The sequence below is a fragment of the Aphelocoma coerulescens genome, chromosome 12, assembly GCF_041296385.1.
Source record: "Aphelocoma coerulescens isolate FSJ_1873_10779 chromosome 12, UR_Acoe_1.0, whole genome shotgun sequence".
NCBI lineage: Eukaryota > Metazoa > Chordata > Aves > Passeriformes > Corvidae > Aphelocoma > Aphelocoma coerulescens.
Genome location: NC_091026.1, coordinates 40210 through 52331, shown reverse-complemented (window position 1 = coordinate 52331; position 12122 = coordinate 40210). Strand labels below are relative to the sequence as shown.

The window sequence follows — 12122 nt, the reverse complement described above, 5'->3', positions numbered from 1 at the left end:
ACAAGATGGCTGGAGCTGTGAAGTTCTCATGCAGCTCTTTGACTTTTGTCATCACTTTCTTGCAGATGCAGACGGATTAAATCCGTGCCAGAGCGCCCATACCAGGTGAGGGGGTTTCCTGCAGGAAGGTCAGTCACCGTTTGTTTGCGGGGCAAGTGTAATTGGTGGCTGTGTTACAGCATCGTTCTTTGTCTTTGTTTTTAGGAGGTAATGCCAGATCTCAGCAGTCAAAGTCGAGTTAGTGAGGTAAGTGGTGACCGGTGTACTGAACTGGTTGTTATTGTTTCATTGCCAAGTTCTGGCACTCTAAGCTTTAAGCATCCATTGTCATTTGTGTGCTTTAGGCAGTCCCCATGTATTATGGTGAAATTCCTTGCCAACTGGCTGATGGACCTGGCTCGCCGCTGTCGTTAGCCCGCTGGAAGTATTACAGGACTCTGTGACGAAGCCTTTACCTTTTCCATTTGAACGTGCCGTCCAGGTTGCCTTCGGCAACGGCCGGGTAGTTGCAGTGAGTTGCGGAGGGAGGGAGGAGCGAGGGCCCACTCAAGTTTCGGCAATGCCGCATCACCTCGTCTCCTCTTAACCCAGGTATACTCTGTGACGATGACGATGGCGTTGGCCTCAGAGCGTGGCCAAAGCGTGCGGCCTGAGGAGGCCAGCCTTGTTAGGAGACGGTGAGTGGCAGAATTGACAGGTTTTGGCTGAGGTGCCACTAAGTTCATGCACTGATGTTTGTCTGGTTTTCTTTATTGTAGCTGACTAAGAGAGAACCAGCCCGGTGAAGGCACGAGCTTCCCGCATGGTGATGCAGCCTTCTTTTGCACCCGAGGCAGATTGACATCCCCAGACATCCAAGAGATAAGTTGAGACCTGTGACCCACAGTAGGGGTGAAAGCGGGGTGTTGAGTTGGGACTCACCAGGAAGTATTTTTGAGTCAGATTTGGAGGTGGGGATACCCATGAAGGGGCCCCTTAGGCCCCATAAAGCTTAAGTCTTGCTTTTGATCACAGTGCCGAGGTGCGCAGGGCAGAGCAGGCCTGGTACGTGTCACCTGTCTATTGTGCGTTCTCTGTCTTTTGTGCATCTCATGTCACAGGTCTTTTGCCTTAGCCCTTTGAGATGCTTATTGCAAACGCTGGGCATTATTCCTAGCGTCTCTGTTCTTGGTGTTCCTCAGTGTGGTGCCGATACCATTGATCCTTTGACTCGTGAGCTTGGAGGTGCATCAGGATCACGTCTCTCTTCAGCGACGTTGAGTCGGGTGTCTTTTCAGGTCTTGTTCTGAGCTGCATTGTCAGCTGTGCACTGCAATGATCCATTATAGAGGATGAAGGCTTGTAAGAATGTGAAGCTAGCTAGAGGATTCCACCCGTCCAATTCTCGGGCATCCATCTTTGCGGTTCTTGGAATAAGCCCTTCTGTTATCATCCTCTTCTGCCAGGGTTCTTGCAGCCTCGTTGGCTCACCGTCGGTCTCGCCGTGGTCATCTCATTCCTCATTTGCTCGGTCCTTGTGATCATCTAGCCTAGAGTTTTCTCTCCTTGTTGTGTCCCCTTGTTTGTCATCTTCTGTGTCACGGGTGCCTGAGTGGGTTTGGCCCAGAGCTGCTCTTCCCTGATGCATACTGTGGAGTATGGGTGTAATAGGACAAGGCCTGGGGATGTGGAATTTGTGGTGTAGGTTGTAGTTTGGCCTCAAGATGGTATTCCTAGACTCATACAGGATGGCTGGAGCTGTGAAGTTCTAATGCAGCTCTTTGACTTTTGTCATCACTTTCTTGCAGATGCAGACGGATTAAATCTGCGGCAGAGCGCCCCATACCGGGTGAGGGGGTTCCCACCTGAAGGTCGGTCACTGTTTGTCTTTGCAGGGCAAACATAAATGGTGGCTGTGTTACAGGATTGTTCTTTGTCTTTGTTCTTAGGAGGTAAAGCCAGATCTTAGCAGTCAAGGTCAAGTGAATGAGGTAAGAAGTCACTGGTGGAAAGAACCACTTGTTATGCCTTGGGTGCCAAGTTCTGGTACAGCTGTAAGCATCCATTGTCATTTGTGTGTTTCAGGTAGTCCCCTTGTATTACACCGAACTCCTCGCCGACTGGCTGACAGACTTGTCTTGCCGCCCTCCTGAGTCCTCCGCAAGTATCACGGGACTCTGCGATGAAGCCTTTACCTTTTCCATGCGAAGGTACCGTCCCGGTAGCCTTTGGCGACGGCCGAGGAGTTGCGGCAAGTCGGGGTGGGGGGGGGGGGGGAGCGAGGGTCCGCTCAAGTTTCAGCAGTCCCGCATCACCTCCTCTCCTCTTAACTCAGGTGTACCCTGCGATGGCGGTATCGGCCTCGGGGCGTGGCCAAAGCGTGGGGCCCAAGGACCCTGGCCTTCTTAGGAGACGGTGAGTAGTGGAACTGTTGGGGGCTTGGCCAATGTGCCACGAAGTTCGTGTACTGATGTTTGGTTTTCTTTATTGTAGCCGTCTAAAAGACAAAAGCCCGGCGATGGTAGGAGCTTCCAGGATGGTGAGGCGGTCTTCTTTTGCGTCCCAGGTGGGTTCATATCTCAGGACGTCCGAGAGATAAGTCAAGGGGATGAAAGCGGAGTATCGAGTTGGGCCTCGCCGGGAGAGATTTTTGCGTCAGCTTTGGAGATGGGGATACCCAAGAAGGGGCGCCTTAGCCCGCATAAAGTGAAAGTCTCACATTTGATGACAATGCTGAGGTGCGCAGCGCAGAGCAATCGCAGTGCATGTTGTGTCACTTGTCTATAGTGCATGCCATGTCTTTTGGGTGTCCTGTGTCACAGGTCTTTTGCCTTAGCCCTTTGATGTGCTTGCAGTCATGCTTTCCACCCTGAGTTCTCTCTCCTTGTTGTATCCTCTCGTTTGTCGTCTCCTCTGTCATGGGTGCCTGCATGGGTTTGGCCCAGAGCTGCTCTGCCCTGCTGCATACTCTGGCATATAGGCGTAATAGAACAAGGCTTGGGGACTTGAAATTTGTAATGTAGGGTGCAGTTTGTCCTCTAGTTGATATTTTTAGATTGTCAGAAGATGGCTGGAGCTGTGAAGTTCTCATGCAGCCCTTTGACTTTTGTCATCACTTTCTTGCAGATGCAGACGGATTAAATCCGTGCCAGAGCGCTCTATACCGGGTGAGGGGGTTCCCACAGGAAGGTCGGTCACTGTTTGTGTTTCCTCAGCAAATGTAACTGGTGGCTTTGTTACGGCATTGTTCTTTGTCTTTGTTCTTAGGAGGTAAAGCCAGATCTCGGCAGTCAAGGTCAAGTGAATGAGGTAAGAAGTCACTGGTGGAAAGAACCGCTTGGTATTCCTTGGGTGTCAAGTTCTGGTACAGCTCTAAGCATCCACTGTCATTTGTGTGTTTCAGGCGGTCCCCTTGTATTACACGGAAACCCCTCACCGACTGGCTGATGGACCTGGCTCGCTGCCCTCTTGAGTCCTCTGCAAGTATCATGGGACTCTGCAATGAAGCCTTTACCTTTTCCATGCGAAGGTACCGTCTGGGTAGCCTTCAGCAACGGCCGAGGAGTTGCAGCATGTCGGGGAGGGAGGAGGAACAAGGGTCCACTCAAGTTTCAGCAATGCTGCATAACCTCGTCTCCACTCAACCCAGGTATACCCTGCGATGATGGCGTCGGCCTTGGAGCGCGGCCAGAGCGTGCGGCCTGAGGACCCGGGCTCTCTTAGTGAACGGTGAGTAGTGGAATTGTTGGGTTTTGGCTGACATGCCACTAAGCTCATATACTGATGTTTGGTTGTCTTTATTGTAGCTGACTGAGAGACAACAGCCTGGCAATGGCAGGAGCTTCTGGGCCGGCGAGAGGCCGCCTTCTTTTGCGCCCCAGGAAGATTCACATCCCCAGATGTCCGAGAGATAAGTTGAGGGATATGACCCACGGAGGAAATGAAAGCGGGGTGTTGGGCCGGGTCTCTCGGGGAGGGAGTTTTGAGTCAGCTTTGGAGATGGGGATGTCCAAGAAGGGGCCCCTTAGCCCGCATAATGGGAAAGCCTCACATTTGATCGCAATGCTGAGGTGCGCAGGGCAGACCAATCGCAGTGCATGTTGTGTCACTTGTCTATTGTGCATGCCGTGTCTTTTGGGCATCTTGTGTCACAGGTCTTTTGCCTTAGTCCTTTGATGTGCTTGCAGTCATGCTTTTTTCCGATAGTTCTCTCTCCTCATTGCATCCCCTCTTTTGTCGTCTCCTGTGTCACGGGTGCCTGCATGGGTTTGGCCCAGAGCTGCTCTGCCCTGCTGCATACTCTGGCATATAGGCGTAATAGAACAAGGCCCAAGGCCTTTAAATCCATAATGTATGGTGTAGTCTGGCCTCTAGATGATATTCCTAGGTTGTCACAAGATGGCTGGAGCTGTGAAGTTCTCATGCAGCTCTTTGACTTTTGTCATCACTTTCTTGCAGATGCAGACGGATTAAATCCGTGGCAGAGCGCCCCATACCAGGTGAGGGGGTTTCCTGCAGGAAGGTCAGTCACCGTTTGTTTGCGGGGCAAGTGTAATTGGTGGCTGTGTTACAGCATCGTTCTTTGTCTTTGTTTTTAGGAGGTAATGCCAGATCTCAGCAGTCAAAGTCGAGTTAGTGAGGTAAGTGGTGACCGGTGTACTGAACTGGTTGTTATTGTTTCATTGCCAAGTTCTGGCACTCTAAGCTTTAAGCATCCATTGTCATTTGTGTGCTTTAGGCAGTCCCCATGTATTATGGTGAAATTCCTTGCCAACTGGCTGATGGACCTGGCTCGCCGCTGTCGTTAGCCCTCCGGAAGTATTACAGGACTCTGTGACGAAGCCTTTACCTTTTCCATTTGAACGTGCCGTCCAGGTTGCCTTCGGCAACGGCCGGGTAGTTGCAGTGAGTTGCGGAGGGAGGGAGGAGCGAGGGCCCACTCAAGTTTCGGCAATGCCGCATCACCTCGTCTCCTCTTAACCCAGGTATACTCTGTGACGATGACGATGGCGTTGGCCTCAGAGCGTGGCCAAAGCGTGCGGCCTGAGGAGGCCAGCCTTGTTAGGAGACGGTGAGTGGCAGAATTGACAGGTTTTGTTTGGCTGAGGTGCCACTAAGTTCATGCACTGATGTTTGTCTGGTTTTCTTTATTGTAGCTGACTAAGAGAGAACCAGCCCGGTGAAGGCACGAGCTTCCCGCATGGTGATGCAGCCTTCTTTTGCACCCGAGGCAGATTGACATCCCCAGACATCCAAGAGATAAGTTGAGACCTGTGACCCACAGTAGGGGTGAAAGCAGGGTGTTGAGTTGGGACTCACCAGGAGGTATTTTTGAGTCAGATTTGGAGGTGGGGATACCCAAGAAGGGGTATCCCTTAGGCCCCATAAAGCTTAAGTCTTGCTTTTGATCACAGTGCCGAGGTGCGCAGGGAAGAGCAGGCCTGGTACGTGTCACCTGTCTATTGTGCGTTCTCTGTCTTTTGTGCATTTCATGTCACAGGTCTTTTGCCTTAGCCCTTTGAGATGCTTATCGCAAACGCTGGGCATTATTCTTAGCGTCTCTGTTCTTGGTGTTCCTCAGTGTGGTGCCGATACCATTGATCCTTTGACTCGTGAGCTTGGAGGTGCATCAGGATCACGTCTCTCTTCAGCGACGTTGAGTCGGGTGTCTTTTCAGGTCTTGTTCTGAGCTGCATTGTCAGCTGTGCACTGCAATGATCCATTATAGAGGATGAAGGCTTGTAAGAATGTGAAGCTAGCTAGAGGATTCCACCCGTCCAATTCTCGGGCATCCATCTTTGCGGTTCTTGGAATAAGCCCTTCTGTTATCATCCTCCTCTGCCAGGGTTCTTGCAGCCTTGTTGGCTCACCGTCGGTCTCGCCGTGGTCATCTCATTCCTCATTTGCTCGGTCCTTGTGATCATCTAGCCTAGAGTTTTCTCTCCTTGTTGTGTCCCCTTGTTTGTCATCTTCTGTGTCACGGGTGCCTGAGTGGGTTTGGCCCAGAGCTGCTCTTCCCTGATGCATACTGTGGAGTATGGGTGTAATAGGACAAGGCCTGGGGATGTGGAATTTGTGGTGTAGGTTGTAGTTTGGCCTCAAGATGGTATTCCTAGACTCATACAGGATGGCTGGAGCTGTGAAGTTCTAATGCAGCTCTTTGACTTTTGTCATCACTTTCTTGCAGATGCAGACGGATTAAATCTGCGGCAGAGCGCCCCATACCGGGTGAGGGGGTTCCCACCTGAAGGTCGGTCACTGTTTGTCTTTGCTGGGCAAACATAAATGGTGGCTGTGTTACAGGATTGTTCTTTGTCTTTGTTCTTAGGAGGTAAAGCCAGATCTTAGCAGTCAAGGTCAAGTGAATGAGGTAAGAAGTCACTGGTGGAAAGAACCACTTGTTATGCCTTGGGTGCCAAGTTCTGGTACAGCTCTAAGCATCCATTGTCATTTGTGTGTTTCAGGTAGTCCCCTTGTATTACACCAAACTCCTCGCCGACTGGCTGACAGACTTGTCTTGCCGCCCTCCTGAGTCCTCCGCAAGTATCACGGGACTCTGCGATGAAGCCTTTACCTTTTCCATGCGAAGGTACCGTCCCGGTAGCCTTTGGCGACGGCCGAGGAGTTGCGGCAAGTCGGGGTGGGAGGGGGGGAGCGAGGGTCCGCTCAAGTTTCAGCAGTCCCGCATCACCTCCTCTCCTCTTAACTCAGGTATACCCTGCGATGGCGGTATCGGCCTCGGGGCGTGGCCAAAGCGTGGGGCCCAAGGACCCCGGCCTTCTTAGGAGACGGTGAGTAGTGGAACTGTTGGGGGCTTGGCCAATGTGCCACGAAGTTCGTGTACTGATGTTTGGTTTTCTTTATTGTAGCCGTCTAAAAGACAAAAGCCCGGCGATGGTAGGAGCTTCCAGGATGGTGAGGCGGTCTTCTTTTGCGTCCCAGGTGGATTCACATCTCAGGACGTCCGAGAGATAAGTCAAGGGGATGAAAGCGGAGTATCGAGTCGGGCCTCGCCGGGAGAGATTTTTGCGTCAGCTTTGGAGATGGGGATACCCAAGAAGGGGCGCCTTAGCCCGCATAAAGTGAAAGTCTCACATTTGATGACAATGCTGAGGTGCACAGGGCAGAGCAATCGCAGTGCATGTTGTGTCACTTGTTTATAGTGCATGCCATGTCTTTTGGGTGTCTTGTGTCACAGGTCTTTTGCCTTAGCCCTTCGATGTGCTTGCAGTCATGCTTTCCACCCTGAGTTCTCTCTCCTTGTTGTATTCTCTCATTTGTCACCTCCTCTGTCATGGGTGCGGCCCAGAGCTGCTCTGCCCTGCTGCATACTCTGGCATATAGGTGTAATAGAACAAGGCTTGGGGACTTGAAATTTGTAATGTAGGGTGCAGTTTGTCCTCTAGTTGATATTTTTAGATTGTCAGAAGATGGCTGGAGCTGTGAAGTTCTCATGCAGCCCTTTGACTTTTGTCATCACTTTCTTGCAGATGCAGACGGATTAAATCCGTGGCAGAGCGCCCCATACCAGGTGAGGGGGTTTCCTGCAGGAAGGTCAGTCACCGTTTGTTTGCGGGGCAAGTGTAATTGGTGGCTGTGTTACAGCATCGTTCTTTGTCTTTGTTTTTAGGAGGTAATGCCAGATCTCAGCAGTCAAAGTCGAGTTAGTGAGGTAAGTGGTGACCGGTGTACTGAACTGGTTGTTATTTTTTCGATGCCATGTTCTGGCACTCTAAGCTTTAAGCATCCATTGTCATTTGTGTGCTTTAGGCAGTCCCCATGTATTATGGTGAAACTCCTTGCCAACTGGCTGATGGACCTGGCTCGCCGCTGTCGTTAGCCCGCTGGAAGTATTACAGGACTCTGTGATGAAGCCTTTACCTTTTCCATTTGAACGTGCCGTCCAGGTTGCCTTTGGCAACGGCCGGGTAGTTGCAGTGAGTTGCGGAGGGAGGGCGGAGCAAGGGCCCACTCAAGTTTCGGCAATGCCGCATCACCTCGTCTCCTCTTAACCCAGGTATACTCTGTGACGATGACGATGGCGTTGGCCTCAGAGCGTGGCCAAAGCGTGCGGCCTGAGGAGGCCAGCCTTTTTAGGAGACGGTGAGTGGCAGAATTGACAGGTTTTGTTTGGCTGAGGTGCCACTAAGTTCATGCACTGATGTTTGTCTGGTTTTCTTTATTGTAGCTGACTAAGAGAGAACCAGCCTGGTGAAGGCACGAGCTTCCCGCATGGTGATGCAGCCTTCTTTTGCACCCGAGGCAGATTGACATCCCCAGACATCCAAGAGATAAGTCGAGACCTGTGACCCACAGTAGGGGTGAAAGCAAGGTGTTGAGTTGGGACTCACCAGGAGGTATTTTTGAGTCAGATTTGGAGGTGGGGATACCCAAGAAGGGGTATCCCTTAGGCCCCATAAAGCTTAAGTCTTGCTTTTGATCACAGTGCCGAGGTGCGCAGGGCAGAGCAGGCCTGGTACATGTCACCTGTCTATTGTGCGTTCTGTCTTTTGTGCATCTCATGTCACAGGTCTTTTGCCTTAGCCCTTTGAGATGCTTATCGCAAATGCTGGGCATTATTCTTAGCATCTCTGTTCTTGGTGTTCCTCAGTGTGGTGCCGATATCATTGATCCTTTGACTCGTGAGCTTGGAGGTGCATCAGGATCACGTCTCTCTTCAGCGACGTTGAGTCGGGTGTCTTTTCAGGTCTTGTTCTGAGCTGCATTGTCAGCTGTGCACTGCAATGATCCATTATAGAGGATGAAGGCTTGTAAGAATGTGAAGCTAGCTAGAGGATTCCACCCGTCCAATTCTCGGGCATCCATCTTTGCGGTTCTTGGAATAAGCCCTTCTGTTATCATCCTCTTCTGCCAGGGTTCTTGCAGCCTCGTTGGCTCACCGTCGGTCTCGCCGTGGTCATCTCATTCCTCATTTGCTCGGTCCTTGTGATCATCTAGCCCAGAGTTTTCTCTCCTTGTTGTGTCCCCTTGTTTGTCATCTTCTGTGTCACGGGTGCCTGAGTGGGTTTGGCCCAGAGCTGCTCTTCCCTGATGCATACTGTGGAGTATGGGTGTAATAGGACAAGGCCTGGGGATGTGGAATTTGTGGTGTAGGTTGTAGTTTGGCCTCAAGATGGTATTCCTAGACGCATACAGGATGGCTGGAGCTGTGACGTTCTAATGCAGCTCTTTGACTTTTGTCATCACTTTCTTGCAGATGCAGACGGATTAAATCTGCGGCAGAGCGCCCCATACCGTGTGAGGGGGTTCCCACATGAAGGTCGGTCACTGTTTGTCTTTGCAGGGCAAACATAAATGGTGGCTTTGTTACGGCATTGTTCTTTGTCTTTGTTCTTAGGAGGTAAAGCCAGATCCCAGCAGTGAAGGTCAAGTGAATGAGGTAAGAAGTCATTGGTGGAAAGAACCACATGTTATTCCTTGGGTGCTAAGTTCTGGTACAGCTCTAAGCATCCATTGTCATTTGTGTGTTTCAGGCTGTCCCACTGTCTTATGCCGTACCCCTCACCGTCCGGCCGACGGACCTGTCTCGCTGCCCTCGTTAGTACTCTGTGAGTATCATGGGACTCTGTGATGAAGCCTTTACCTTTTCTATGTGAGGGTACCCTCCAGGTTGCCTTTGGCAATGGCTGAGGAGTTGCAATAAGTTGGGGAGGGAGGGGGAGCGCGGGTCTGCTCAAGTTTTAGCAATGCTACATCACCTTGTCTCCACTCAACTCAGGTATACCCTACAACGATGGTGTTGGCCTTGGAGCGCGGCCAGAGCGTGTGGCCTGAGGACTCCAGCCTTTTTAGGAGACAGTGAGTGGCAGAATTGATGGGTTTTGGCTGAGGTGCCACTAAGCTCATATACTGATGTTTGTTTGGTTTTGTTTATTGTAGCTGACTAAGAGATAACCAGCCCGGTGAAGGCACCAGCTGCCTGCATGGTGAGGCGGCCGCCTTTTGCACCCGAGGCAGATTGACATCCCCAGACATCCAAGAGGTAAGTTGAGACCTGTGACCCACAGAGGGGATGAAAGCGGGGTGTCGAGTTGGCACTCACCGGAGATATTTTTGAGTCAGATTTGGAGGTGGGGATACCCAAGAAGGGACCCCTTAGGCCCCATAAAGCTTAAGTCTTGCTTTTGATCACAGTGCCGAGGTGCGCAGGGCAGAGCAGGCCTGGTACGTGTCACCTGTCTATTGTGCGTTCTCTGTCTTTTGTGCATCTCATGTCACAGGTCTTTTGCCTTAGTCCTTTGAGGTGCCAAGCATGTACCTTTTCACTTTGCAGGTATTGTCCAGGCCCCCTCCAGAGTCGGATGAAGATTTGAGGTGCGCCAGGGCAGCAGTGTAGAGGAGCCCTGGGGATTAATCTTCTGGAGGGTGATAGTCATGTTTTCTGTTTTGTCGTCTTAGGTACCATGAGCCAGTGTGGAGCCGAAGTTTGGAAACGGCCGGTAAGCGATTAGCCTTTGCAGTTACGAGGGAGGGGGGCGTTGCACAAGGGGTCATTTTTGGGACATCTCATCGCAGTCTGAAGTTTCTTTCTGAATTTTTTCAGCCTCCAAAGCAGACTACAGGGAATGTACTGATGTCCACAGCGCCCACGTGTTCTTTTCTGTTGAGGATGGATTTTTTCCTCTCATCTCTGAAAGCTAAGTGTTGGGACTGGTGGTTGGGAGAAGGGAAAAACCTTTGGAATCACAGGAGGCAATCTGAAGTTAGCTTAGAGGAGAGGGCTGTAGTGGGATGGGCCCCTTGGAAGTAAAGGGAGAGGGTTTCTCCTTAGCATCACCTGACCCTTTGCCGGGCAGAGCAGTTCCATACCCATGTTTTTGCAAGCTTTGTGCTTTGAGTCTTGATGTCATCGCAGATCTTTTTGCCTGAGGAGCCTGCCTTTGGGTCCAGAGCGATCGCCCAGCAGTCATCACCTCTTTCTCTAGGCCTACTGAACTTCTTGAGCATCCTCTTAACAGCTTTGGCACTAACTTCTCGTAAGGAGTTGTTTCACTGTCACGTGCTATTGCCATAGAGCCGTCTTTCCTTTGGCATCATCACTTTCTGGCTCATCTTGCAGCAGGAATCTTGGGTCCATCAGGTGAAACTACTGGGCAGTTTTAACTTCTCTCTATGTTACGTAGTTTGTGTCTATGTTGTGTAGTTTGTGTCCACCCTCTTCCGTGTCCTAGGGCTTTGTTATGTCTTGATGCTTTATCGGCATTGTTCTGGGCCGTATTGGCAGCGGGGGGGGGGGGGGGGAGGGGGTGTCTCTCCTTGTGTACTTTCCCAGATTGGGCTTATTCCAGCATCTTTACATTTTTACTTTTTGAGACCAGAGGAAGTGCAGGAGATGTTCTCATCCATCTTCCTTCTCACTTTTGGTAGTGCCTTCTGTTCACATCCTATTCCCTTAGACTTCTATATGGAGCATATTAGACCCTCCTCACGTGACTGTGGTAGTTCTGTAGGTTTTGTTGCCTTAAAGCATATCGGGCTCAAGAATTAATCTTCCAGAGAGTTATCTCAAGCCGTCTTGTTGTCTTTGCTTATATTCGGCGCACCACCTTGTCCATGTGCTCTTTGCAGTTGGAGCTGCCCTGCCCTGGCAGGGTAATGGTTAAGAAGAACAGTTATAAAACTTAAAGGTTCATATCATTTCTATGGGGTTTTGGGTAGAAAATTTATGGGCCTAGTGTGGAGATAACTCCTAGCCTTCGGCCCCTCACTGACCGCCTCATGTTGTCTCTCAGGTCCCTGAGGTGGACCAATTGTCTTCATTCTCCTTTTATTAAAATAAAACGGGTGAGATGTTGGGGTCTCCTCCCCCGCCATGTAGCCCTGAGGGGAGGCACGGGGTTTCCCTGCCCCTGCTCAGCCTCGTTCCCCATTGGTTGGTTTGTGTTCCCCTGCACGGGCAAAGCAGCTCGGGTCCCGACTGTAAGAGTCCCTCAGCAGAGCCCCGGCCCTGCGGCTGGGGAAATAAACATCTCTGAAACATCTAGCAAGAATCCGTCCATATATATTTCCTTTCCACGGGACTCCTGGTTTGATATAGGCGTGTTGCAGTATCCCCACTGCAACAAACCCCAGCCAGGTTTGTTCCCCCCCCCCAGGTTTTTTTTCCTTCGGTCCTGGCCGGT

At 51.1% G+C, this 12122-nt stretch overlaps 1 long non-coding RNA gene across 3 annotated transcripts; it reads left to right on the top strand.

The window, feature by feature from the left end:
- The first annotated feature begins 9471 nt into the window (after nucleotides 1–9471).
- Nucleotides 9472–11822, top strand: LOC138117568 (uncharacterized). Of its 3 annotated transcripts, none has more exons than XR_011154717.1 (6): nucleotides 9472–9548; nucleotides 9719–9798; nucleotides 9880–9982; nucleotides 10399–10439; nucleotides 10544–11080; nucleotides 11569–11822. It is a non-coding gene; the product is annotated as an uncharacterized lncRNA (long non-coding RNA). The 3 variants fall into 3 exon arrangements; XR_011154716.1 differs by lacking the exon at nucleotides 11569–11822 and adding an exon at nucleotides 11368–11434; XR_011154718.1 differs by lacking the exon at nucleotides 11569–11822 and adding an exon at nucleotides 11368–11434 and having other exon boundaries at nucleotides 10274–10439.
- The last annotated feature ends 300 nt before the right edge of the window (nucleotides 11823–12122 follow it).